This window comes from Sorex fumeus, unplaced genomic scaffold, assembly GCF_029834395.1.
Source record: "Sorex fumeus unplaced genomic scaffold, SorFum_2.1 ptg000086l, whole genome shotgun sequence".
NCBI lineage: Eukaryota > Metazoa > Chordata > Mammalia > Eulipotyphla > Soricidae > Sorex > Sorex fumeus.
Genome location: NW_026606143.1, coordinates 18,472,985 through 18,498,456, shown reverse-complemented (window position 1 = coordinate 18,498,456; position 25,472 = coordinate 18,472,985). Strand labels below are relative to the sequence as shown.

The following is a 25,472-nucleotide window of genomic DNA, read 5'->3' as shown; positions in this document are numbered from 1 at the left end:
TTTGTAACTGTTTATCTCATGGTGACTCAATACAAAAAATAAAAAAAGAAGAAAAGATAGATCTCAGGGTTTGTTACCACAGGCTATTGACTACAACCTTTTTACTTTTATAGCAAAATATTGTCATTCATATTTAGAGAACATAAGTTACAATAATGGTTCTATTTATGCTTTTGGTGCACAAAGTTAATGCAGCATGATCACCAATTAAGTGTCCAAGTCATCCAGCAACTGTCCCTTGGCCCTTCTACCTCACCCATTCCTCCCTCTGTCTTCCACCATCATTTTCCTGGTTTCTTTATGCCAAGTATACGAGCAAGATCATCTAATATGTCTTTCTCCTTCATACTCACTTAGCATGACACCTTCAATCCCATATAAATAGAAAGGAAATGCACAATTTCCCTTAAGAAACTCAATTATTGTAATCACGGTGGAAACCAAAATTGTACCGTATGTCACACTTGCCCTGTGCACATACACTTGTCTATTTCAAAGTACACAGGCTCAAATTCCAAATGCCAGTGCTGCATTTCTTAGACCCTAGAAAAGCCTGGCTCCAAAGGTCAGTTTTGCTACTTCTATGGCAATACAATGCCCAGGATTTCAGACCTTATGGGACTAGATCTTTAACAATGATGGATAGGAGTTGATGGAGAAATATACACGCTCCCTAGTGTCTTCAAATGTAATAAATCCGAGGTATGTGTTTTCTCTGTAAAGACTGTAGATATGTCTCCAGAGGTTTCCTCCCAGGGATTAACCTCCAGACAAAGTGTTAACTGATTGGAAAAAGCATCTTTATTTTGTCTTCCTCCTCTTCCTTGTACCTAAGAATTAACCTACTTAGACTAAAGGTCTTTCTATATGACCCGTTTTTGAGGGAAACAAAATGAAGACAAAAGACTATGTCAGCACAAATAATGAATGAATTGACCCTACTCTACAGGATTATGAGTGTAGAAGGGGAAAATTGTTAGGGAAGAAATATGAAACAATCATGTATAGAGGATTAAGAAGAGTGGATCAGAAATTAAAATTACCTACTTATAGAAATGTTAGCTCACGGATTGTTGAGTCTTCATTTTAGTTTCTAATGTCATAGACCTGAGAAATTTGGCATCCAACAAGTCACCAGGTGCTGCTGGTGGTGGTGTCAAGATAACAGTTTTAGAACCACTAACAAGCAGGGAATGGCTGAATCACAGTTGGGCCAGAGCGACCTGGTCAAGGTTACAAGAGCCTGAATCATCTTTGGACTAATGTCTATTGCTGCCTTATCCTTCGAAAATAGTCTTTTGAAAAGAAAAAAAAGGATATCCAATATAATAAATGAATATCAACAAAGTTACATAAAGCAATAACTGACAAAATGCCTGGATAAAATATACAATTAAAATATATTCATAATGAACACTACACATTTTTTAAAATATTTTATCATTTTTTTATTAGTGAAACACCATGAGGTACAGTTATAGACTTATAAATTTTTGTGCTTGGGTTTCAGTTATACAATGATCAAGTACCCATCCCTCCACCAGTGCCCATCCTCCCCCACCACGGGTCCCAGCATTCCTCCCACCTCCCATCCCCCCCGTTCCACCCTGCCGCTGTGGCAGGGCATTCCCCCTTGTTCTCTCTCTCTTCTTTTGGGTACTGTGAACACTACACATTTTAATTTTAATTTTAATTTTTTAAGTTTTTCTCACACATTTTAGCAAGATTTCTCAAGCTCTATTTTCTTCTCAAATATCACTTTTTTGTAGCATCATACAGATTGCCCTCTAATCCTGTCCTAGAATTTTTATTGTATTTTTTTTAGTTTTTGGTACATATCCAGTTGTGGTCTGAGCTTCCTCATGGCTCTGTGCTCAGGGTTTACTCCTGGCAGTGCTGGGGGAACTATATGTGGATCAAGAATCAAACCAGGCTTGGCTACAGACAAAGCACATGCCTTATCCCCTTTACTATTTCTCCAGGCCTATTTACTATTTAGGCATCTTCATGACTGTCACTCTATAGGGACATAGCACTGTAGCACTGTCCGCCCACTGTTCATCAATTTGCTCAAGTGGGCACCAGTAATATCTCCATTCGGAGACTTGTTGTTACTGTTTTTGGCATATCAAATACACCACAGGTAGCTTGCCAGGCTCTACCGTGTAGTGGGGATACTCTCGGTAGCGTGCTGGGCTCTCCAAGAGGGACGAGGAATCAAACCCGGGTTGGCCACGTGCAAGGCAAATGCCCTACCTGCTGTGCTATCACTCCAGCCCAGGAAAAAACAAGCATTAAAAAATAAACACTAAAAATAAATGCCCAAGGTCTACATCATGGAGTAATTTTATTTTGTAGAGGGGGGAGAGAGGCACATACCTGGCAGTGCTCAGTTTACTCCAGGCTCTGCGCTCAGGGATCACTCCTGGCAGGGATGCAACCCAAGTCAGCCATATGCAAGGCAAGGGCTGGTTACCCACTATATTCTTTTTTGTGGTCCCCATGAGATGATTCCCTTAAAGGAGCCTGAGTTTGGAATAGTGGCAGAATGCCAATTCACAGCTGGGGCATAAGCCCAACGTAATTAATTTGCCCAACAAATGACTAGCAAAGGAAGCAGTGAGGAGTATATCTTGACCACTAGACATGGCTTTAGTTCTTTCTAAATAATCTTGACTGCAAGTGAAAATTGCAATTGGTCCTTGAAAGTTAGGGTTTGTATTGATTGAGGAAAAGAGAGCTGTTTTAATTGCTACCTATTAGACTACTCTAAACATACATAAATGTTTCAGACACATGGTTCCACCAGAGCAGAAGTAGTGTGCCTAATGAGAATTTTTCTTCAGGGTGGGGGGGTTTGAAGGGGTGATGCCTCCTATCTTGGTAATTAACACATCTTTCATCGGCTGCATTTATATACATATATCTGCATATTTATGAGAATATTTATACGTATTATATTAGAAAATTTCAATTTAAAACCTGGCCTAATCAACTATAGTCACATTATACATTAGATCCTCAGAAATTATGTCACAACTGAAGGCGGTTATCCTTTGGCCAGTTCCTCCCTATTTCTTATTCCTCAAGTTGTTAGTAATTCACTTTATTACTTCTACTTATTACTATTTTATATGTAAGTGAAACCACCCACTGTTTTATTTCACTTAGCATAATGTCCTCAAGGTCTCCCTATGCTATATCAACTGGTATGATTTTTCTTTTTCTATGTGCATAACACTTCTTTTGACCAAGTACACTCTCAGCTCATTTCCAAATATTGAATATTGAATATTTGGTCCCTGAGAACCATCAGGAGAGACCCCTGGGCACAGAGTAGCCAGGAGCTTGGAGCCTGACTACCCATGGGTGTGAACCTATATATGTGAATATACTATATAAATATTGATTTGCTCGAGCGGGCCCAGTAATGTCTCCACTTTGAGACTTGTTGTTACTGTGTTTGGCATATTGAATACTCTCGGTAGCTTGCCAGGCTCTCTGAGAGGGGTGGAGGAATCAAACCTGGCTCCGCCAGGCTGGCTGCGCGCAAGGCAAACGCCCTACCTCTGTGCTATCACTCCAGCCCATATAAATATACATATGCACATATATGTATTTCCCTTGAAGTCTATTATTTACTATTATTTACTCCCATTTCTTTGGCTTCCCGGCCGAGCCGGGTTTGATTCCTCTGCTCCTCTCGGAGAGCCCAGCAAGCTACCGAGAGTATCTCACCCACATGGCAAAGCCTGGCAAGCTACCCGTGATGTATTCAATATGCCAAACACAGTAACAAGTCTCAAAGTGGAGACGTTACTGGGCCCGCTCGAGCAGATCGATGAACTACGGGAGGACAGTGACAGTGAATATTGAAAACTGGGGAAAATGCAGCAGTGAATATTGGAGTGCAGCTATCTCTTTGGTACTCTGATTTTGTTTCATACAATGTACCCAGAAGTGGGATAAGTGGCTGTGAATTTTTCATTTTATAGAAATCTTCACAGTGTTACTGTCATGACATTCCTACCAATAAATAGGATACTGTGTTCTCCATATCCCCACAAGCACTTGCTTATCTCTTTGATAATGGCTAACCTAAAAGATGTAAGGTAATACCTCACTGTGGTATGATTCATATTTACATAACAATTAATGTCATTGAGTACCTTTTCATAAACATATTAGTCACTCATATGCCTTCTTTGAAAATACTGAATTTCTCTGTACATTTGTTTCTCTTTAGCTCTAAAGTTGTATGAGTTCCTTACATCGGGGGGCTAGCCACTTATTAGCTGTACATATATGTGTTTTATAAAGATTTTTGGTTTGCAAAACATAGTAGCTCTGTCCATTTTTTTATTTTTTATTTTTTTGGTTTTTTGGGGGGGTCACACCTGGCAATGCACAGGGGTTATTTCTGGCTCTGCACTCAGGAATTACTCCTGGTGGTGCTCAGGGGACCATAAGGGATGCTGGGAATCAAACTCAGGTTGGCTGCATGCAAGGCAAACGCCCTACCCGCTGTGCTATCACTCCAGCCCCTCTCTCCATTTTTAAAACTGAATTGCTTCTTTATGGTGACTGAGTGGTAAGTAGTTTATGTTTTTTATATATTAATGTTCCTTGATAAGATATAGGATTTTTAAAATCTTCCATTCTGTAGGGTTTTTTTTTTCATTTTGTGAATGATTTCCTTTGCTGTGCATAAGTTTTCAGTTTGATTTAGGTCCAATTTTTATTGTTTGCTTATGTTGCATTTATTTCTGGTTTCAGATTGAAAAAAAAGTCACTGTCAGAACTGATGCCAAGAACTTACCCTTATGTTTTCCTCCTGGGAGTTTTATGGTTTTACATTCTGAATTTACATCTTAAATTCATTTTAATTGATTTCTGTGTGAGTTTCAATAGAGGTGTTTAGTTTCATTCCTATGCATGTTTTCCCAAAACTATTTATTAAGAGGCACTCTCCTTTCATCATCGTATATTCTTGGCACCTTTGCCAAAAACATCCTTGACCCTGCATGCATCTGTTTATCTTTCAGCTCTGCATTCTTCTCCATTGATTTATGCAACATATATGCATTCTGGATTGCTATAGTTACATAGTGTATTGCTTCTAGTCTTGATGCTTTCTCCCTGTACTGCCTTGACTATTCACGGTGTATTGTTTTTGTACTCCTACAAAAATTCAAAGACTTTTTCTTATTTCTAAAGAAAATGTCATTAGAGTTTTAATAATGATTTAACTGAATCTGTAGACTGCTATGGGTCATATGGACACTTTAACACTATTGATTCTTCCAGTTTATGAAGATAAGGTATACTCTCATATATGTGTGTCTCCTTTAATATCTTATAGTTTGTGAATAAGATATTATTTTATATTGTCTATGAGATATTTACATTTGAATTAACCTTATTCCTATGAATTTTACTAATTTTGATTTAATTCTGAAGGACACTATCTAATTAATTTCTCTCTTGATGGTTTATTCTTAGCATATAAAAATGTAATTTACTCTGAGATCTTGATTTTGAATCCTGCACCTCACTTTCCTAAGCAGTCTTTATATATATATAATATATCTATATATATATGTGTGTGTGTGTATCATGTGTTTAGAGTTTGCTGTATATAAAAGAGTTCACTTTAAAACAGAGAACACTGTACATCATTTAAAATTCTGATGCTTTTATATTCTTTTCTATTAATTCTTTGGGTCACACTAAGTTCCCAGATCTTACTCCTGCTCTGTGCTCAGGCATAACTCCTAGCAGGGCTTAGGGGATCGTATGCAGTACTGGGCATTGGACCTAGGTTGGCTGCATGCAAGACAGGTGGCTTATTGATTATAGTACCTCTCTGGTCTCAATCATATGAATTGTATCCTTTATTTTTTTAAAGTCTCATACCACACTGACTGACTAGTGTACATTTAACGATCCTTGCATCCATGGAATGTTCATATTATATAACAGTGTTAACATACTGCTATATTTGATTTGATAATATTTTGTTGAGAATTGTAATGTCTATTTTTATCAGGGATTAGTTGATGATTGTCTCTTTTCATAGTATTCATGTTTGGTTTTCATATTAGAACAATTTTGGGTTTGTAAATGTCTTAAAGACCTTGATATTTGATCAAAATCAAAAAAATACATTGACAAAATCACAGGCATACTCTCCATCAATCTGACGTCATGGTGTCTTCAATGAGATGACCACAGAGGCAAAGACAACGATAACAAAATTTTTAAAATAGACTACATCAAATTAAATGTGTCTTTGAAGAAAAACTCAAGATATAGTAATAAGACACCTATTAAATGGAGCAATATATTGAAGCGCAATACATCAGATAGAGGGCTAATATCCAAAAATCTATAAATTACTCACAAAGTTCAACAACAACAACATCCAAAAATGGTGCTAATATGAAGATAGTCCTCCAAAGAAGACATACTGATGGCTAATTGGCATTTGAAAAAAATAGGCAATGTCACTTATGATGGGGGAACTGATAAATACTAGTAAAGACAACACTTCCAGCAAGCTACCGAGAGTATCTCGCCCACACGGTAAAGCCTGGAAAGCAACCCATGACGTATTTGATATGCCAAACACAGTAACAAGTCTCACAATGGAGATGTTACTGGGCCCGCTCAAGCAAATAGATGAACAATGGAAAACAGTGACAGTGACAGTGATCACTGTTTTTGCAATGGCAAAAGCCACTTCTATGCTTTTATCTCCATAGTTTCCTGTTTTACTTTATATATTTGTTCTCTTCTGGAGAGTGGACTAGCTACAGAAAGTTCTCACAACATGAATAATGTTGTTATTTTGTGCTGGGTAAGTCTGCTGGGAATGTCTATAAAGCATATTGTAGCAGGCTCTAGCAGTATTCTTGCTGGTAACTAAACCCAAGCTCCTTTTAACACTAACTTTCTTGATCCATGACAAGTAATATTATGTCCATGCACAGCCTAATTCATACACAAGGCAAACTCACCACCAGTTGGCAACCACTGACCTAAGAAGGCTCTCTTAGATTCTAGGATTTTCTTTCTCATTTTACGTTAGTGATGTGCATATACTCCACTATGGATGATTTCTTCAAATCTATCCCCTACCTCTTCTTCAGAACTGTTACTTCTGCTACTCACTTATAAATAGACTTCATTCTTAGAGAAGTTTTAGAGTACTAGAACTGTGAGCAGTAAGTACAGTGAACTCTCATTTACACCTAAAGTATACACCTATTACAGTGACATGTTTGTTATAACTGAATAATCTACATTATTACTCAAAATTGAAGGGCTACATTAGTGTTTATTCTTCATGCTGAATATTTTACCCATTTGGATAAATGTATTGCATACATCGGGCACTATCTATCTATTGTGTCACACAGAATATTTCTCCTGTCTTAAAGGACTCTTCAATTTGGAATTTAACTTTTCTCTTTCTATAAAATAATATTTTCTAAATTATCTTGTACTTATATACAGGTACAGTGAGTAGTGTCACTTGAAGAAAGTAATTATAGTTAGGATTAAAGTATTCTTTCCTTTTCTGAATGTTTTTGGAACAAAAACACAAGAATATTTTTGTGATGCTCAGTTACTACTCCTGGCTCTCAGCTCAGGAATGACCTTTGGTGGTGTTCAGGCACTGTATGTGGTACCAGCAATCAAGCATTGGGTTAGCATCATGGAAGATGAGCATCTAAACCCTTGTACTACAACTCTGGTCCTTAAAAAGTTTTCTCAAGTTTTATGCCCCACCTCTCTTTCCTTGGTGCACTTTATTCATATTGTTTTAAATGTCCATTGTTTGTTTTTTATATTGATTCTCCAAAGTCAGAGAATGTTGTCTGTATATAAAAGTTCTTGGTTGAGGTGAAACAGAAAGAGTATCTACTTATACCTGGAACCTTTGTATCTAACTTTTCCTTTTAGGAAGTTCAAAATAAGCCTGTTATTTCTAGCACCACTTAAGAACGTTGCCCTCTGTAATGCATACTTTGTTCAATTTAGAATCTTTATAATGCCCTGAAGAACAGAAAAAGAAAAACACACACATAATCCTTAAGTTTACTCCTACTATATATGTATATAGACATATATGTATATAGGTATGTATATATGTGTGTATACACATGCATTCCTTATGTGTACTCTTAAAATCATTTAGGATAGAGAAGAAAAATATAAGTTATCAAATGTCATTTTCTATCAGGAGGTCCATGATGATTCCTATTCACTATCTTCATATGTCTTCTTAATCTAATGTTGTCTAGCTTCTCCTACATTGCTACTTGTAATGCCCTTGAACCATCTTGCTCTGCAAATCAATAGCAGTCTATGGGCCAGCTGTTTAAAAATCACAGCATGGGCCAAAAAGGTAGTACAGAGGAAAAGACACGTGCCTTCCATGCAGCCAACAGGTTCAATCCCCAGCACTGCACTTGGTCCCCCAAGTACCACCAGGAGTGAGCAGAGTACCACCAGGAGTGAGTACGGTGCTAGGTGCAAGCCTGAGCGCAGTGCTAGGAATAAGCCCTAAGCACAGGTGGTTGTGCATGCCCCCAAACAAATTCAGAGTATAAGCCTTTGCATAATTAGAGGATCAGCACTGTAATGCTATCCGGGATTATTCCAATTCCTTCACCAACAAGAAAGAACAGCCTTGACACAATTCTTAGTAGCAGGGCTGTGCCTTTTCCCTTAGTTTCCAGAGGCCTGTAGCTTTATGTAACCTACAGCCGCAGGCTATGGCCTGAAGCAGTGTTATTTCTCCTAGGTTTCTTTCATGAATGGAGCAGCCCCAATCTAGCCTCTAGTTCTGAACAATGAGTCTGGATGGGTTTTAAAGAAATTTCTTAAAATTTCTTGCAGCAATTTTAGTCCTAGGTACCCAAAAGTCCCCAAATCCCTGGTTTCCATTGATGCTTTGTGGTTCAAAGGGAAGCCTAGAAGCCACTTGTGCCCCATTCCCTGATGTTTTTGTCCCTGCAGGAGTTCCATATTTCATACGCATGTGTGTAGAAATATATGTTGTATTTCACAGTGTCTCATGGCTATTTTTCTTGGAACAGATGAAGATTCCACTTAGATAGAGCCACAACTGGAAAGTAGACTATGAGATGTGTGTCAACAGACAGCATACTGGAAGATGGTATATCACTACACCCTGACCCAAATACCCCAAATTATTAGGTTAAGACTATTTTTCAATATGTACAAGGGGCTTCACTTATTACCAAGAGAAACTGAATCCTAACCAAACCTATTATTAGTTGGTTCAGTTTGGTTCTGTGGTCACATACGCAGGGGATACTTGTGGCTTTGTGCCCACGTGTAACTCCCACAGGCATTCAGGGTACAAAATGCTGTTCTGGGGATAAATACAAGGTTGTCTTTATACATGGCAAGAATATGACTCCCTGTATTCTCTCCCTGGTCCTCTCACTTAGCATCTTCTGTAATTACATTTATTACTAATCACATATTTCCCCAACCCATGCTCTAACTCAAAAGTCCAGGAAGCAGTGTCTAGTATATGACCTGCACGGACACTCCACAATACCTTGAGGATTCCATAATTTTGCAGTTCCAATAACCAGGCTAGAGGTTCCACGGTCACAACTCACAAGGAATGGTTTGAGTATTTTTAGTTCTCTGACACAATGCAAGAGGTAGACTATCACTTCCCCCTCTTAAAGTATAAAAGGCATTGTTATTCAGAACACTCACTCTGCAAATAAGGCAAATATGCTCAACTGGCATGTGTTATAAACTCAAACATTGTGTTCAGTATTACCTCGATGACTATTTACCATAAGCTTCAGTCTACAAGAAAATGATATATTCTTTTTTTCCCATAAGAGAAGCTCTCAAAGATGGGAAATGGCCTCATTTTCTAATAAGGAGTTATATACTAAAAAGTCTGCCACCTAATTTGTTTGTACTATCCCTGCTATTTTTCCCAATAAATGAATGCCAAAATATGCAAGTATGCAGACTATAAAATCTCAGTAATCATCTGGCTAAATATGTTTTTCAGAATGCTGATAGCTTATTATTTATATTTACGTTGATTCTTATAGTTGTATTATATCATCTTGATAAATAAAATCTAATTAGTTTAAGATGAATTAGTGTGTGCATGTGTTTATGTTTGGGCATGAAATTTTAATAATTGGCTCTAACAAGCTACTATGCACCATATCTAACATACAACTTTCTTTTGATATAAATTAATGTGGCTGGAGAGTTAGTATATATGTCAAGACCTTGTACACGACTGACCCCCGTATAATCCCTGACACCACAAATGGCCTCATTAGCACCACCAGGAGTGATACCTGAGCACAGAGCGAGGATTAAGCCCTGAGCATCAGCAGGTGTGACCCAACACACTCGACCAAAGATATACATAGTGCATTGCTTTTTTTTTTGCCTTTTCTGACTTTGGGCCCCTTCCAAACTTGTTTGTTGCCTATGGACACCCTGTCCTACTCTTTAGCCCCTCATATCATATAAGGACATTCTTCCATTGATGCTATTCTTATCTTGGTCCTCTTGGACAATCCTGGACTCTCTAGCTGCTTGTTAACAAATGCTGCATTTGTGTATACCAGTGTGTGAGAGATTATTTCCAGCGGCTGCACCCTAGTTCATTAATTTTTTAATTATGTGTTTATAAAATAATCTGGAGTTCTGGAACATGAAGAATCTTGTGCTTAAAGAAAATCATAATACAAAAGGGATCAAGTTGTAATGCTCCGTTAATTTAGGGGAAAATCATGGTTCACAACAACCCCTAATGATAAGAATTAGAATTGCAGCTGCACAGCCTAATGCTGTTTTGTTCTGCGCAGGGCTCTGTATCACATACACATTCTACAGATCCAGGCCCCGCTCAAACCAACTATATCAGGATTTTTTCTACAGAGACTCACTCAGCTTTTCTCAGTGTTTATTTTTATAGATCTTCTTGGGAATTTTTTGAAATTAAAACCTGCAGATACTGGATTCACTGGAAATATAAAACCCATTCATATTTCACCTGAAAATACTGAGTAAATATCCAGAATTGCGCTTCAAAAACATAATCTAGAGCTGTGAATCGTGCATTTAACATTTAATTTAGCAAGTTATTAACCACATATAATGGTAGATACTGAAAATAAAAGATATATTTTTGATAACATTAGACATTGTTCTTAACAGAAAACAGCAGCATAGCAAATATGGCCATGATTTGGACTTTGCAAGTAAGCAGTTTTATCCTGTTTTTAATCCCTCCTCAATTTTCAGAACTTGGTTCCAGGACCACCAACCTCAGTTCTTTCCTGAGTGTCATCCTCATGATAGAGACAAAAGGGGAATAGGCAGAGTTTAGGGATGTGGCTCTAAGGGTAAGAATTACCAGGATACAGTGTTAGGTGGATAGGAGGATGGGCTTGAATTGTGTTAAAAACGTTAGTGACCAGGAACCTGCCAATCAGAACACCAGAAGGTAGATACCTCAGCATCTCTACGCCTCACCGATTTTTAATGGGCCACACTCATGGAACATGATATAGAAACTCTAACCCATCCACTTTTGTTATAAAAGTACTAAAGGGAAAGGCTTCAGACATTCTCTGGAATCCTGCTTTGTAAGAAACTCCCATAATCTGGGAGCTTCCCTGCTTTCTTTTCCATTACTATAAATAAAGTCTTTCTGAATTAAGCCACTCTGTCTATCCCCTTGCTTTTAATTTTGACTGCTTGAGGACAAGAATGTGAGAATCAGTGTCCACTACAACATTCAGACTGGACTAACTATCCTCCCTCATGCACTCACGGCACCTAACAAATCTTTGCCCACAAGTATTTAAATTCTGCATTAAACTCTGGAAGATAATTATTCCTTCTCCAAAAGGTTGAGTGTTGAGGGCTGGAGCGATAGCACAACAGGTAGGGTGTTTGCCTTGCATGCAGCTGACCCAGGTTCGGTTCCTCCTTCCTCTTGGAGAGCCCGGCAAGCTACCGATAGTAACCGCCTACATGGCAGAAACTGGCAAGCTCCCTGAGGCATATTCCATATGCCAAAAACAGTAACAGCAAGTCTCACAATGGAGAAATTACTGGTGTCCGCTCGAGCAAATCGATGAACAATGGAACACAGTGCTACAGTGCTAAAAAGTTGAGATAAGGATCCATATTTTATTCAGTCTTATTATATTTTTAGTCCTTAAACACCATATGAGAAACATAGTGTGGTATCAATGAGAGATTATGGAATATAGAAGCCTATGAATGATTTGACAGATATTAAGAGCAAAACAGATAAGACAGATTAAAAAAAATAGACAAGCCTGGAAATATGTAGATGTTAAGAGCTGTGATGTAATCTTCCACTTCTGTGACTACCCTCACATTGAACTGAGGGCTTTATGATAAAATGTCACATTAATGGTTTTAACTGTTTCATTTCAGGATTGATTGCAGGAAAGAAAATGGAATATTTGAATGACAAATGGAACTTTGAAGTCAGAAAAAGATTTACATTCTCTAAACTTGTGAAGCATATTATTATATACTTATGCTGAATTGTTCAATTATGTATGCTCATCCCCAGATTAAGATATTGACATTACATTTAATAACTTAGCAACTCAAATTAGAATTAAAATATAACATACTATATGGCTACACAAACAAACACCCAGATGCCCATTTTATTGTCTGTTTCTATTAGGATATTAATCAAATGTGGCATTACTCCAATAATATAAAAACAGAAATTAAGTAAAGAGCTCATTACAGATATAATACTAATAACTGAAACTTCTTATTTTCTCAGTCAAATATAAGTTAGTAACCAAATAATTAAATATTAAACTGCTCAATGCATTCCACTACGCTAAATGAATTTTCAATGATAGTTTACGGTGACTTTTATTATGCACGAGTAATATAAATTTGTTACTTTGAACTTGACTGGCCATATTTTAAAGAAGAAAATAATAATGATGGTAGAGATGCATGCATGCTCGGAAATACATTGGCATACTAATCATTATGAAAATAATTTTAAATAGAAACTATTCTGGTTTTCATATTAAACAGTTCTTAATATGCATGGATCCAGAAAATGGGTAAAAAGTCAGTAGAAAATTTAAAAACAAGTACTAAAAATCTAGACAGATATTTGCAGTAAAATATATCTGTGAAATAAATGGAAAATTCTTAGAGATGATGCTTTATTATAACCCAGGAAAATTCCCAACTATCCTCATACCATGCACCGCAAAACTTACAACTATGAAAATACATATATGTGGAAAAATCTACAAAATATGTTTCTAGCCATGCAGTTAAGAGTAAAGACAAACAAAATAAAAGAAAATGTTGCATTTTGGTTAGTAAGAATTGCCAAATGAAATGGAACGTAGATATGTATCATAGCTTCTTATTGCTGAAATCTAAATATACTTTTACTTTGAAAATATAAAAACATATCAGAATCTTATCATATAGATCACAAAGAAGTTTAAGCCTATTATCTCACGCCTATGGTTTTGTACTTCCTTGGGGCAATTTGGTTGCTTTTCAGAGAAGCTTAAAGTAGCTAGAAAGGAGAGACTCTTGAGGAAGAGACTAGAACGTATTGATGAGAAGCTTGAGGTACTAAGAATGAAGGTCAAATCTACAGTTTAATCACTCCCATTTTACTAATGAGAGAACTGAGGTTCAGGAAAATATATACACCCCAAATTTCCACAGCCAGGAATTAGTGGAACTAAGACTCAAAATCACATCAATCTAATTCCAAAGCTGAGCTCTTAATGGCAAGTAAGACTCATGGATTCCTGGGAAAGCTACAAATCTAACTTTGTCCCCTTATCATATAACACAAACTCAAGATGCCTTATAGAAAAGATCTTTTTCTTTCTTCCAGATTTTGTGTGTGTCATGTGTCAAATGTACAAACAGACCGAAGCATCCTGGAATTGGAGCCTATATGTACTAAGAGGTTATCCTTACTCTGAGATATGTAAGTGACTGCTTCACCTATCACCTAGTATGAGTACTTTTAAAGTTTACAATCTGGCACAATGCCAAATTCCTTCGGGATTCTGAACTATTCAGTACCCAAGCACGTTTTTTTACCAGAAAGATTAATTAATCTTTTTATCTTGTTATTAGAAAGCACATTTATCTTTATGATAACAGCAATAATTTTAAAGATGCTACAGGACATTTTATCTGCAAGATTCATAGGCACTTCACATACATATTATGCACTTTAAATGTATTAAATATATATCAGTGGGACATAGGAAGTGATTTTTTTAGGGCCACACATGCCAGTGTTCAGGGCTTACTTTTTATTTTTTATTTCTTTTAATTTTTTTACTTCTATTTTAATTAATTAATTTATTTTCATTAGTGAAACACCATGAGGTACAGTTGTAGACTTACAAACTTTCGTGCTAGGGTTTCAGTTATACAATGATCGAGTACCCATCATTCCACCAGTGCCCATTCTCCACCACCAATGATCCAAGGAGCCTCCCATCCCCCATCCCCATCCCCCACCCCGCCCCACCTCTGTGGCAGGGCATTCCCTTTTGCTCTCTCTTTCCTTTAGAGTGTTGTGGTTTGCATTAGAGGTATTGATGGCCATCCTGTTTGGTCTATAGTCTACTTTCAGCACGCATCACACATCCCAAGCAAATCCTTCAGACACCCTTTACTTGGTATCCCCTTCTCTATCTGAGCTGCCCTTTCCCCCTGCATGTGCTGCTGGCTTCCAAGCCATGGAGAAGACCTCCTGGTACTTATCTCAATTATTCTTGGGTATTCATCCCCCATTCAGTTACTTTATATCCCCAAGATGAGTGCAGTATTGCCATGTCTGTCCCTCTCTTTCTGACTCATTTCACTTAGCATGATACTTTCCATGTAGAACCACTTGTATGAAAATTTCATGACTTCATTCTTTCTAACAGCTGCATAATATTCCATTATGTAGATGCACCAAAATTTCTTTAACCAGTCATCTGTTCTTGGGCACTTGGGTTTTTTTCCCAGATTTTGGCCACTGTGAACAGTGCAGCAATGACCATAGGAGTGCAGATGTCATTTCGACCGTACTTTTTTTTTTTTTTTTTTTGCCTCTCTGGGATATATTCCCAGGAGTGGTATTGCTGGTCAAATGAAAGCTCAATTTCTACTTTTTTAAGAATCATCCATTCTGTTTTCCCAAAAGGGCTAAACCAGTCAGAATTCCCACTAGTAGTAAAGGAGCGTCCCTTTCTCCCCACATCCGTGCCAACACCAGTTGTTTTTGTTCTTTTGGATGTAGGCCCCTCTTGGTGGTGTGAGATGATATCTCACTGTTGTTTTGATCTCCATCTCACTGATGATTAGTGATATAGAGCATTTTCTCATGTGCCTTTTAACCATTCGGATTTCTTCTTTGGGAAAGATTCTGTTCATTTCATCACCCCATTTTTTATGGGGTTGGATGTTTTCCTCTTGGAGAGTTCAACAAGTGCTCTGTATATCCTTGATATCAACTCCTTATCAGATGGGTATTGGGTGAATATCCTTTCCCATTCTGTAGATTGTCTTTGTACTTCAGTCACTATTTCTTTTGAGGGGCAGAAGCTTCTTAGTTTAAGGGCGTCTCATTTGTTTATCTCTGTTTTCACTTGCTTGACCAGTGGTGTCATCTCTGAAGAAACTGTTAGCTTCAATTTCGTGGAGGTTTTTTCAAACCTTGTCTTCAATGCACCTTATGGATTCCAGTCTGATGTTGAGGTCTTACTTCTAACTCTGCACCCATTGGCCAAACTCAGGGGTTCATATATAGTTTTGGAGATTGAACCCAGGTCACGAACACGCAAAGAAATTGCCCTACCCTTTAGCCTTCTTTCTACCTTCTGAGTGGTACTCTCAACATGTAAATATATGCTATTTTTAAATACCACTTTCTTTCTCTCTTCCAATCATTGCCCCTCTTCAAAATAATTATAACTGTTTAATCTACTTGTTTACTTATATCTACTTGTTTATTTCTACTTCATAACAATATAATGAAACAGTAAATTTGGATTTTATTCAGCTTCTTTTAAGTAATACTGTTTCCCATCTTTCTTTATGTAGCAAGCAATATTTAGTCTAATTTCAAATAAATTCTCTCACCTAGCTTAACCTGTTTTATTATTCTGTTTATTCTATTCTGATATATAGAGTTCAAAAGAAATTCCTTAAGTTCTTATTTCCACTGACATAAAACTCTCCTATATACTAATTTTGGACATGATTTAACAATAAAAAAAATCCAGAGACACAAGAAAGTCATCACTACCCCTCGACAAATGGTATCCACTCTCAATGGGTCCTCAACATTGATGACTGATGAAACCCTGTCTCCATCTCCTGGTTTGCATTCTACCCTAATGGCTACTCATTTTCCCGGTGGATTTCCTCAATGGCATTGCTCAGATTCCTATTCTTTTCTGTGCATATGCATATGTGCTCCTTACATTATTGTACATCCATATACAATTAACAACACATCTGTGACTTCCACAATTATACGCTAATCAAATGTGTCTCTTCCATGTTCCATGTAGATATCTTGGAAGCATCTCAAGTTTACTAATCTTGAAGTGACATCCCCTTTCTGACTCTGTACCTCCTATTCCATTCACTATGTTTATAACATAAAATCATTTTGATACTTCATTCTCTCTCAAAACTATTATTGAATACATCACCAATTTCTGGAAGTTCTTCATCTACGCACATATTGCTAAAACCTGTGTACATTTCCATTTTCACTACCAAAGCATGCCAGGGTTACCTGGTCTATTCCAAATACATTAAGTTGTCACTATGATCCAGTTTTCAATTTGATGTTATGCTTTAAAATGAGGTCCTGTTTATTCTTCTCATCTATTCAGTTTTTAGTTTGTTGGTGATCGATGGCAGTGTTATGGGGTTATTCTGGCTGTGTGCTTAGGGATGATTCTTGGCAGTATTTGGGATTTGAAACAGGGCCTACCACATACAAGGTAAGCACCTTAACCTTGTACTATCTCTTTGGCTCCTGCACTATTATTTTTAAATTTGTTCCTGGTTTTCCACTGCAGTTGAATAAAATCTCTAATTTCTCTTTTGGGCTACAAGGACAGGTACAAACAAATCTTTATTTTATACTGGCTTTCTTTTATATCTTTGAATAGTCTATGTTCACCAAATGTCAAGATGTTTTCCTATGATTGCTTAAAAATTTCTCTCAGCTGTAGGTATTAGTACACACATCTTTCCTTATTGAAATTTCTTCCTACTCCCTGGACTACAGTATAGCTTTTTTTGAAAGGTTAACCCTGTATTAACATCTACATTCTTCTCTTCCAATGACCACAGAATTGCTGAGTAATATATCACTTTGTATATATTTAATAAAAAATCAAATAAAGATTCCAATATTAATACAATCCTGTATATTTTTCTCTAATTAAAGATAGTTATATAAACACCTCTTTAAGTGAAACTATATGAAAATTGGACATATTAAACTATATTATTTAAATACTTTTGACCTCCAAGTGCTTAACAACATAATATATGTGATTGATGCATTGAGTGACTGAAAGCATGTTTATCTCAGAATACTAAAGACCTGAGTGAAATACTACCTTTTCAGTGTTTTGAGTAGAGTCATAGGCATGATCATAAGAGAGAATAACTACTTACATAAATAGAAAATTAATGATTCAGAAATAGGTTTCAGGTACCAAATAGACAAAATAATTCAACAGAATCCTTGCATTTACTAAAATTTTTCATGTAATATGGCATATTAGACATGAAAACTATTTTTTGAAAAATCATTATAGACAGAAACTGAAATATTATATACCTTATGCACAATAGTAAAGATGATAGTTGATATACTCCAGATATCATAGCAATCTTATTTGTTTTGCCAATGCAGCTTTTTAGTTACTTTAAAATATCTATTGCTTGGTGTAGAAGAGATAGTACAGCAGGTAGCACACTTGACTTAGTACTCGGATGACTCTGATCCCTGGCATGCCATCTGGTCCCCCAAACACACCAGGAATAATTTTTGAGAGCACAACCAGGAGTTAACCCTGAGCACTGCTGAGAGTGGCCCTCAAAAAAAATCCCTCCATTACTTAAAAACATTCCACTGTAGAGACCCTAATATCACAGACCAATGTTCATGAAAGTTATAAATTGGAATAAGCAAATAATTTGAAAGATCTGAGTGCATACTTTGGATGGGAGGGCACCATATTTGATCCCAGGTACTGGCACAGTCTCTGGAGCATCACAGAATCCACCAAGACTGAGCAGGGCAGTAAAGTTGAAGAGCTATTATCTATATCTCTGAACCAAAGGATATTTTTAGTCGAATTTACCTACCAATGCCCTATAAATATCAAAACATTTAGATTTACATTTAAACATTTAATATATGTCCATGCCAAATTTCAGTTGCATAGTCTGCATTTTGACACAAACAGCTAATCACGAGCAATTAATTTATTTTAATGTAAGCCTTCTATGGTTATGTGCAACACTCACAAGTAATGTCACTGTCACTGTCACTGTCACTGTCCTCCAGTTGTTGATCCATTTGCTCAAGCAGGCCCAGTAACGTCTCCATTGTGATAATTGTTACTGTGTTTGGCATATCAAATACATCACGGGGAGCTTGCCAGGCTTTGCCCTGCAGGCAAGATACTCTTGGTAGCTTGCCGGGCTCTCCGAGAGGGGCGGAGGAATTGAACTTTGGTCGGCCATGTTGGCCACTAGCAAGGCAAACGCCCTACCTGTTGTGCTATCTATCGCTCTAGCCCCACAAATAATGTGCCTACAATTTTTTCTTTAAGTAGATTCAAGATGGCTGTTTCATTTACATGTAATAATGATAATAGAATATTAAACATATTAACAGTCAGTGTAATTACAGTATAAATAATACAGTAGAATGTTTAAGGGAATTTGCTATCTGCGTGCAAAACTAAGCATCACATTTTCATTGAATGCCTACTGTGCCCTGTGTTTTGAATGGAGGTTTTGAGAAAATACTTGCTCTGGGCTAGAGTGATATTTTGATGAAAAGGTTCCTTGCCTCCCACAAGACTGACCCACATTCAATCTCAAGAACCACATATGGTCTCCAGAGCGCCACCAAGAGTGATTCCTAATCATAAAGCAAGGAGTAAGCCCTGAGCACTACCAGGTGTGACATCCCCAAAAGCAAACAAAAAGAAAATACTTGCCCTTTGACAATGCTTTTTGTGAATGACTTTAAAATTTGCATCTGAAACAATTATACTGGAAATCCCTCAATCACTCTGTGGATGAGAGTTACCTTTATTGCATTAGCAAAAAATCAGCATATAAATCACTGAAATTTAACAGCAGGTTTTTTAGTGGAAATTACTGATAAACAGTAAAGTAAAGTAAAGTAAAGTAAAGGCCCTCCCGTTGATCATCAATTTGCTCAAGTGGGCCCAGTAACATCTCTATTGGAGACTTTGTTGTTACTGTGTTTGGCATATCAAAAACATCCCAGGGAGCTTGCCAGGCTCTGCCATGCAGGCGAGATACTCTCCATAGCTTGCCGGGCTCTCCAAGAGGAGCAGAGGAATGGAACTTGGGTTGGCCATTTTGGCTGTGTGCAAGGCAAAAGCCCTACCGCTGTGCTATCGATAGCACTTTGATTAAACTTTGTTGTTTAGTGATACTCTACTTTTCCACTTGAAAGAAATTAATATCCCTCTAGTCCAGGTGACCTGAGGAGACTTGGTATTATTTTGCAATGTAATCTTTAAACAGAGGTAGAAATACAAAGCATGTAGTACAACTTAATTGAATAATTTTTGTCCAGAGTTGAGAGACAGAGATAGAATACATTGCACGTAAACCATTTTCATAGTGACACCGGTAGTAGTTAACTTTCAGTGATGTCTTAGTTCCTGGGATTGTACCTGTCCTGGGCCAAAATTCATCTTTAGCTTTTCTTTCTTTTAAATACAGGCATTTTCTCAATACATTTCATTTTATTTGCTCAAATGGAGATTATTTCTATTTCATATAACTTAAGTTTCACCATTATGATAGGTAGGGAGGATGTGTTTCTGTGACATTTTATGTCCAAGAAAAGTAAGAGACCACTTTCCAGAAATTAAGTTCATTTCTTCTTCATAGGTGTATGGAATTCCAAGTTCAGAGACACTAAATGAGGATTTTGGATGTCAAACTATGAATATCAGATGTTGGGCTCCAGGTCAGTAGTTGTTTAAATCAAATTACTTTTGGGGACAAGCAAAATATATCAAACTGTGAAACTCTACAAGGTATAGAAAATGAGTTCTGAACTTACTCTTTTGACCAATTCAATCCCTATCCTATTGTGACATCTTTAGATTATCTCTAAAGTTCAATGAACAGAATCAAGAAAAACATGTCCTCTGGCTGTTAGCTCTTTTTTTTCTCCAGGGGCTACTGATTTGAAACAGAATTATCCATTTAGAAGTAAGGATTTTTTTTTTGTGCTGAGTAATGTGTTGCCAGAAACATTATATGACAAAGAAGAACCTATCAAAATAGGTACGTGTCTGCGTGGAGCAAAATCTCTTAAAAGGAATCTACTTCTAGGGGCGATGAAATCATAAAATTTGCTTATAAGTGGATAGACATGGAGAGTATCATGCTAAGTGAACTGAGTCAGAAAGAGAGGGACAGACATAGAAGGACTACACTCATCTGTGGATTATAAAATAACAAAACATGAGACTGACACCCAAGGACAGTAGATACAAGGGCCATGAAGATTTCTTCATAGTTTGGAAGTCTGCCTTGGCGGGGGGGGGGGGGGGCGAGAAGGCAGCTGGAATAGGAAAGGGATCACTAAGAAAACTGTGGTTGGAGGAATCTGTTAGGATGGGAGATACGTGCTGAAAGTAGATAATGGACCAAACATGATAACCTCTCAGTTTCTGTATTACAAACCATAATGCCCAAAAGTCGAGAGAGAGTACTGGGAATATTGTCTGCCATGGAGGCAGGGCGAGGATGGGATAGAGGGGGTAAACCAGGGATGTTGGTGGTGGGGAATGTGCACCTGTGGAGGGATGTGTGTTTGATCATTGTGTGATTGTAACTCAAATATGAAAGCTTGTAAATATCTCATGGTGATTCAATTTAAAAAAGAAAAATAAAAAAAAGAACCACATTTCCTATTCCTAAAGTTTAAAAAAAAGGAATCTACTGACTCGAGATGATGCCAAAAGGAATGAACAGGACGCAAGCTCATAGGCCACGAAACAGAAACAGAAGTTGTAAAAGCAGAGTCTTCAACACTGGGCAAATGGTGAACTGTGGCATTCAAGTACAGGAAAGAAAAACAGAATAATATTATGTAGCCTGAGGGCCTTATGTAAAATAATACTGATATAAAATGCAACTGGAATTGTTATTAAGTTATAAGGTTGGGAGATGAGAGCTGTGGTGTTACTGACTTCAAATATTGAACATTATCATATAAATTTTGTGTTAATTCTTTATCTTAAACACACTAGATTTAATGCTTAAGACAATAACTTACAAATGACTCCCCAAGGAAATTAAACAGCATACATATACACATATATGCATATATTTCTGTGTACATAGACAGATATATAAACATACATGTTTTTAAAAGTATATATAGGGGCTGGAGTGATAGAACAGTGGGTAGAGCATTTGCCTTGCATGTGGCTAACCCAGGTTCGATTCCCAGCATACTGTATGGTCCCCCGAGCACCACCAGGAGTAATTCCTGAGTACAAAGCCAGGAGCAACCCCTGTGCATTGCCAGGTGTGACTCAAAAAGCCATTTTTATTTAAAAGTATATATAGAGGTCAGAGCCAGAGCGATAGTACAGCAGATAGGGTATTTGTATTGCACGCCACCACCCTGGTTTGGATCAGTGGCATCCCACATGGTCTCCTAAGCACCATTTGGAGCAATTCCTCAGTGCAGAATCAGGAGAAATCCCTGAAAATAGCCAGGTGTGACCCAAAAGTCCAAAAAAAGTGGGTATATATATATGTATATAGATGTATATATATATACACATATGTACATATTACAATGTATATATATATATATCACTATATCACAGCCATTCCATTGTTCATCGATTTGCTTAAGCAGGGCGCCAGTAATGTCTCCATTTGTCCCAGCCTTCAGATTTCTTTTTGCATCCAAACTGTTTAAATTTCAACACAATTCTTTTTTATTTAGATTTTTATTAGTGAAACACCATGAGGTACAGTTGTAGATTTACAAATTTTTGTGCTTGGGTTTCAATTATACAATGATCGAATACCCATTCCTCCACCAGTGCCCATTTTCCACCACCATTGATCCCAGTATCCCCCCCACCCCTGCCTCTGTGGTAGGGCATTCCCTTTTGTTCTCTCTCTCTTTGGGGTTCTGTGGTTTGCAAAAGAGGCATTGAGTGGCAATCATGTTTGGTCTAGAGTCTACTCTTAGCACGCATCTCCCATTCTTGGAGGATCCTCCCAATACCCTTTACTTGGTCCTCCCTTCTCTATATGAGCTGCCTTTTCCGCCAGCATGTGCAGCTGGCCTCCAAGCCATGGAGTAAACCTCCTGGTACTTAATATCTGGTACTACGCTATTCTTGGGTGTTAGTCTGCTATTTTGTTACTTTATGTTCTCCAGATGAATGCAATCTTTCTATGTCTGTCCCTCTCTTTCTGACTCATTTCGCTTAGCATGATACTTTCCATGTAGTACTACTTGTATATAAATTTCATGACTTCATCTTTTCTAATAGCTACATAGTACTCCATTGTGTAGATGTACCAAAGTTTCTTTAACCAATCATCTGTTCTCAGGCACTCAGGTTTTTTCCAGATTCTGGCTATTGTAAAGAGTGCTGCAATGAACAAACAAGTGCAGATATCACTTCGACTATACTTTTTTGCCTCTCTGGGATATATTCCCAGGAGTGGTATTGCTGGGTGAAATGGGAGCTCAATTTTGAATTTTTTGAGAATCGCCCATACTGTTTTCTAAAAGGGCTGAACCAGTCAGCATTGCTACTAGCAATGGAGGAGGGTCCCTTTCTCACTACATCCATGCCAACACTGGTTGCTTTTGTTCTTTTGGATGTGCCAGCCCTGAGATTTTAACAGCCTCTCCTTACTTGTCCTTCCCAACGCTGCCATATTGGAGGCTCTTTCAGGTTTCAGGGGAATGAGGCCTGCTATCTATCTATCTATCTATCTATCTTTCTATCTTTCTATCTATCTATACACACACGCACACACACACACACATATATATATATATATACATATATATATATATATATATATATATATTTGACTCAGGCAAGTTACTACATGAAAGAATGCAGGTATGTCTGTGACTTTTCTGGAGACTCCAGATATTGTGATACAACTACTCAAAATCAGCATTAAATACTTAAATTATTAAAGGTGATAATATATTTGACACCTGGATTTTAATGAACAAGACTTTTGATAAAGCTATGATATTATTGCGAGAAGTGTTGGTAGACATACACCGTGGTTTTCAGGGATCACTTCTGGGATTATTTGGGGAATCATATGCTATGCCAGGTATGGAACCAGGGTTGGTTGCACGCAAAGCAAACACCTTAACCCCTGTATTATGTCTGTGGCCCAAACTATATCATTTAAACACCAGAAATCATTTGAAGTGTCAGGATTAATCCTGACATAGTGGTATATTTTAATATGTAATACAGAACCATGAACTATTAACAGAATCAGATCAGAAAGTATTTTTATATCTAAGAAAAGTACCCTATTCACTATATTATTGCTCCAAACACCATTTTAAAATTATAAAAAATAAAAAATATTGTGTCTGAGATAACAGCAATAATTGCATGTGTGGGCCCGGAGCAGGAGGTAGACATTGCTTTATGAGGACTGACAAGGGTGACTCACAGGTTGATTATCTGGTTTGTGGAAATGGATTCATATGTATAAACATGTTAAAACCTCTGCAAAAGCAATAATTAGGCCTATGAAGTTTGTCATATGTCATTTATACTATAAGAAAATTATTTTAAAGTTAATTTGGCTCTGACACTACCTAATACATTAGTAGGTATAAATTTTTAACATAAAAATAACAAACGCTCTCTCAATAAGGATAAATGTTTAATGCATGTACCCTATATTGTGCTACCCACCTATGTAAGTTACACAAAAATCATTTGTTTTCCCAAATACAAACAAAAAATCACAACTCAATCTTTGGAAATTTACCCTTGAAAGGAAGTAAATGGGAGGACTTATGTCCACGGACTAATATATTCAGTTCTACAATGGTTCAACCTTTTTGTCTCACTTAGGGATATTCTGAAAGATGATTCTAATATAATAAGGAACTGGCCAAGACCTCCTGAAATTACAAAGCTACCAGTGACATGAAATATTTGGCTTTGTGCTGAAAGACAAATAAGGAAAAAAGTTTCCTTAACAGTCCAGCCAGGATGCTGAATGGCTGACAGATATTCTATGTAATGACAGATATGGGAAAATCGGGTTGCTTAAATAAGTATTCCTTCTAAGTCTACCCATTCTCATCTACCTCTTATATATTAATTTAAAAATCATTTAATTAATTTTTAAATATCCAACCCGCACGGCAGAGCCTGGCAAGCTATCCGTGTTCTATGCCAAATAGACCAAATTGATATGCCAAATCCAGTAATAAATGGATCTCATTTCCCTAACCCTGAATATGCAGAGTAGAGAAGGATATGGAAGGAGAGGCTGATAAAACACCAAGGCAGACATAGGCTGCCAAAACGCAGAAAAACAAAAATGATTGTCTGTAGTTTTAATGCTCGCACGCTGGCATCTGCTGCATCCATTGAAGACCTTATGATACAAGCGCAAAAGATCAAGTACGACATCATTGGTCTGACCGAAACGAGAAGACATCAATCCCATCATGCTGTTTTCGACACTGGAGAAGAACTGTTCCTTGGAACATGTGATAAAAGAGGCGTCGGTATCCTTGTCAACACAAACTTAGTCACGAGCATTGATTCATTCGAATGCCTAACAACCCAAATCGGACGATTACACTTGAATAAATGTGGCTCACTACCGGCAGTTTCTATCTTTGTTGTCTATGCACCAACATCCAGTTATGGTGAAAGAGAAACTGAGAAATTCTACATGGAGCTGGAGAAGTTCTATAAAGAAGATCACACCTTCTACAAGATCATTGTCGGTGATTTTAATGCCAAGATAGGACCAAGAAGATCAGTCGATGAACTCCACATCGGAACCCATGGCCTGGAATGGAACGAACAGGGTGACAGACTGTCTGA

General features: G+C 37.3%; 1 protein-coding gene across 3 annotated transcripts in view; it reads right to left on the bottom strand.

Annotated features, from left to right (window-relative positions):
• DMD (dystrophin) overlaps positions 1-25,472 on the bottom strand; it is a 2,292,284-nt gene that overhangs the window by 1,244,686 nt on the left and 1,022,126 nt on the right. The window lies entirely within an intron of this gene.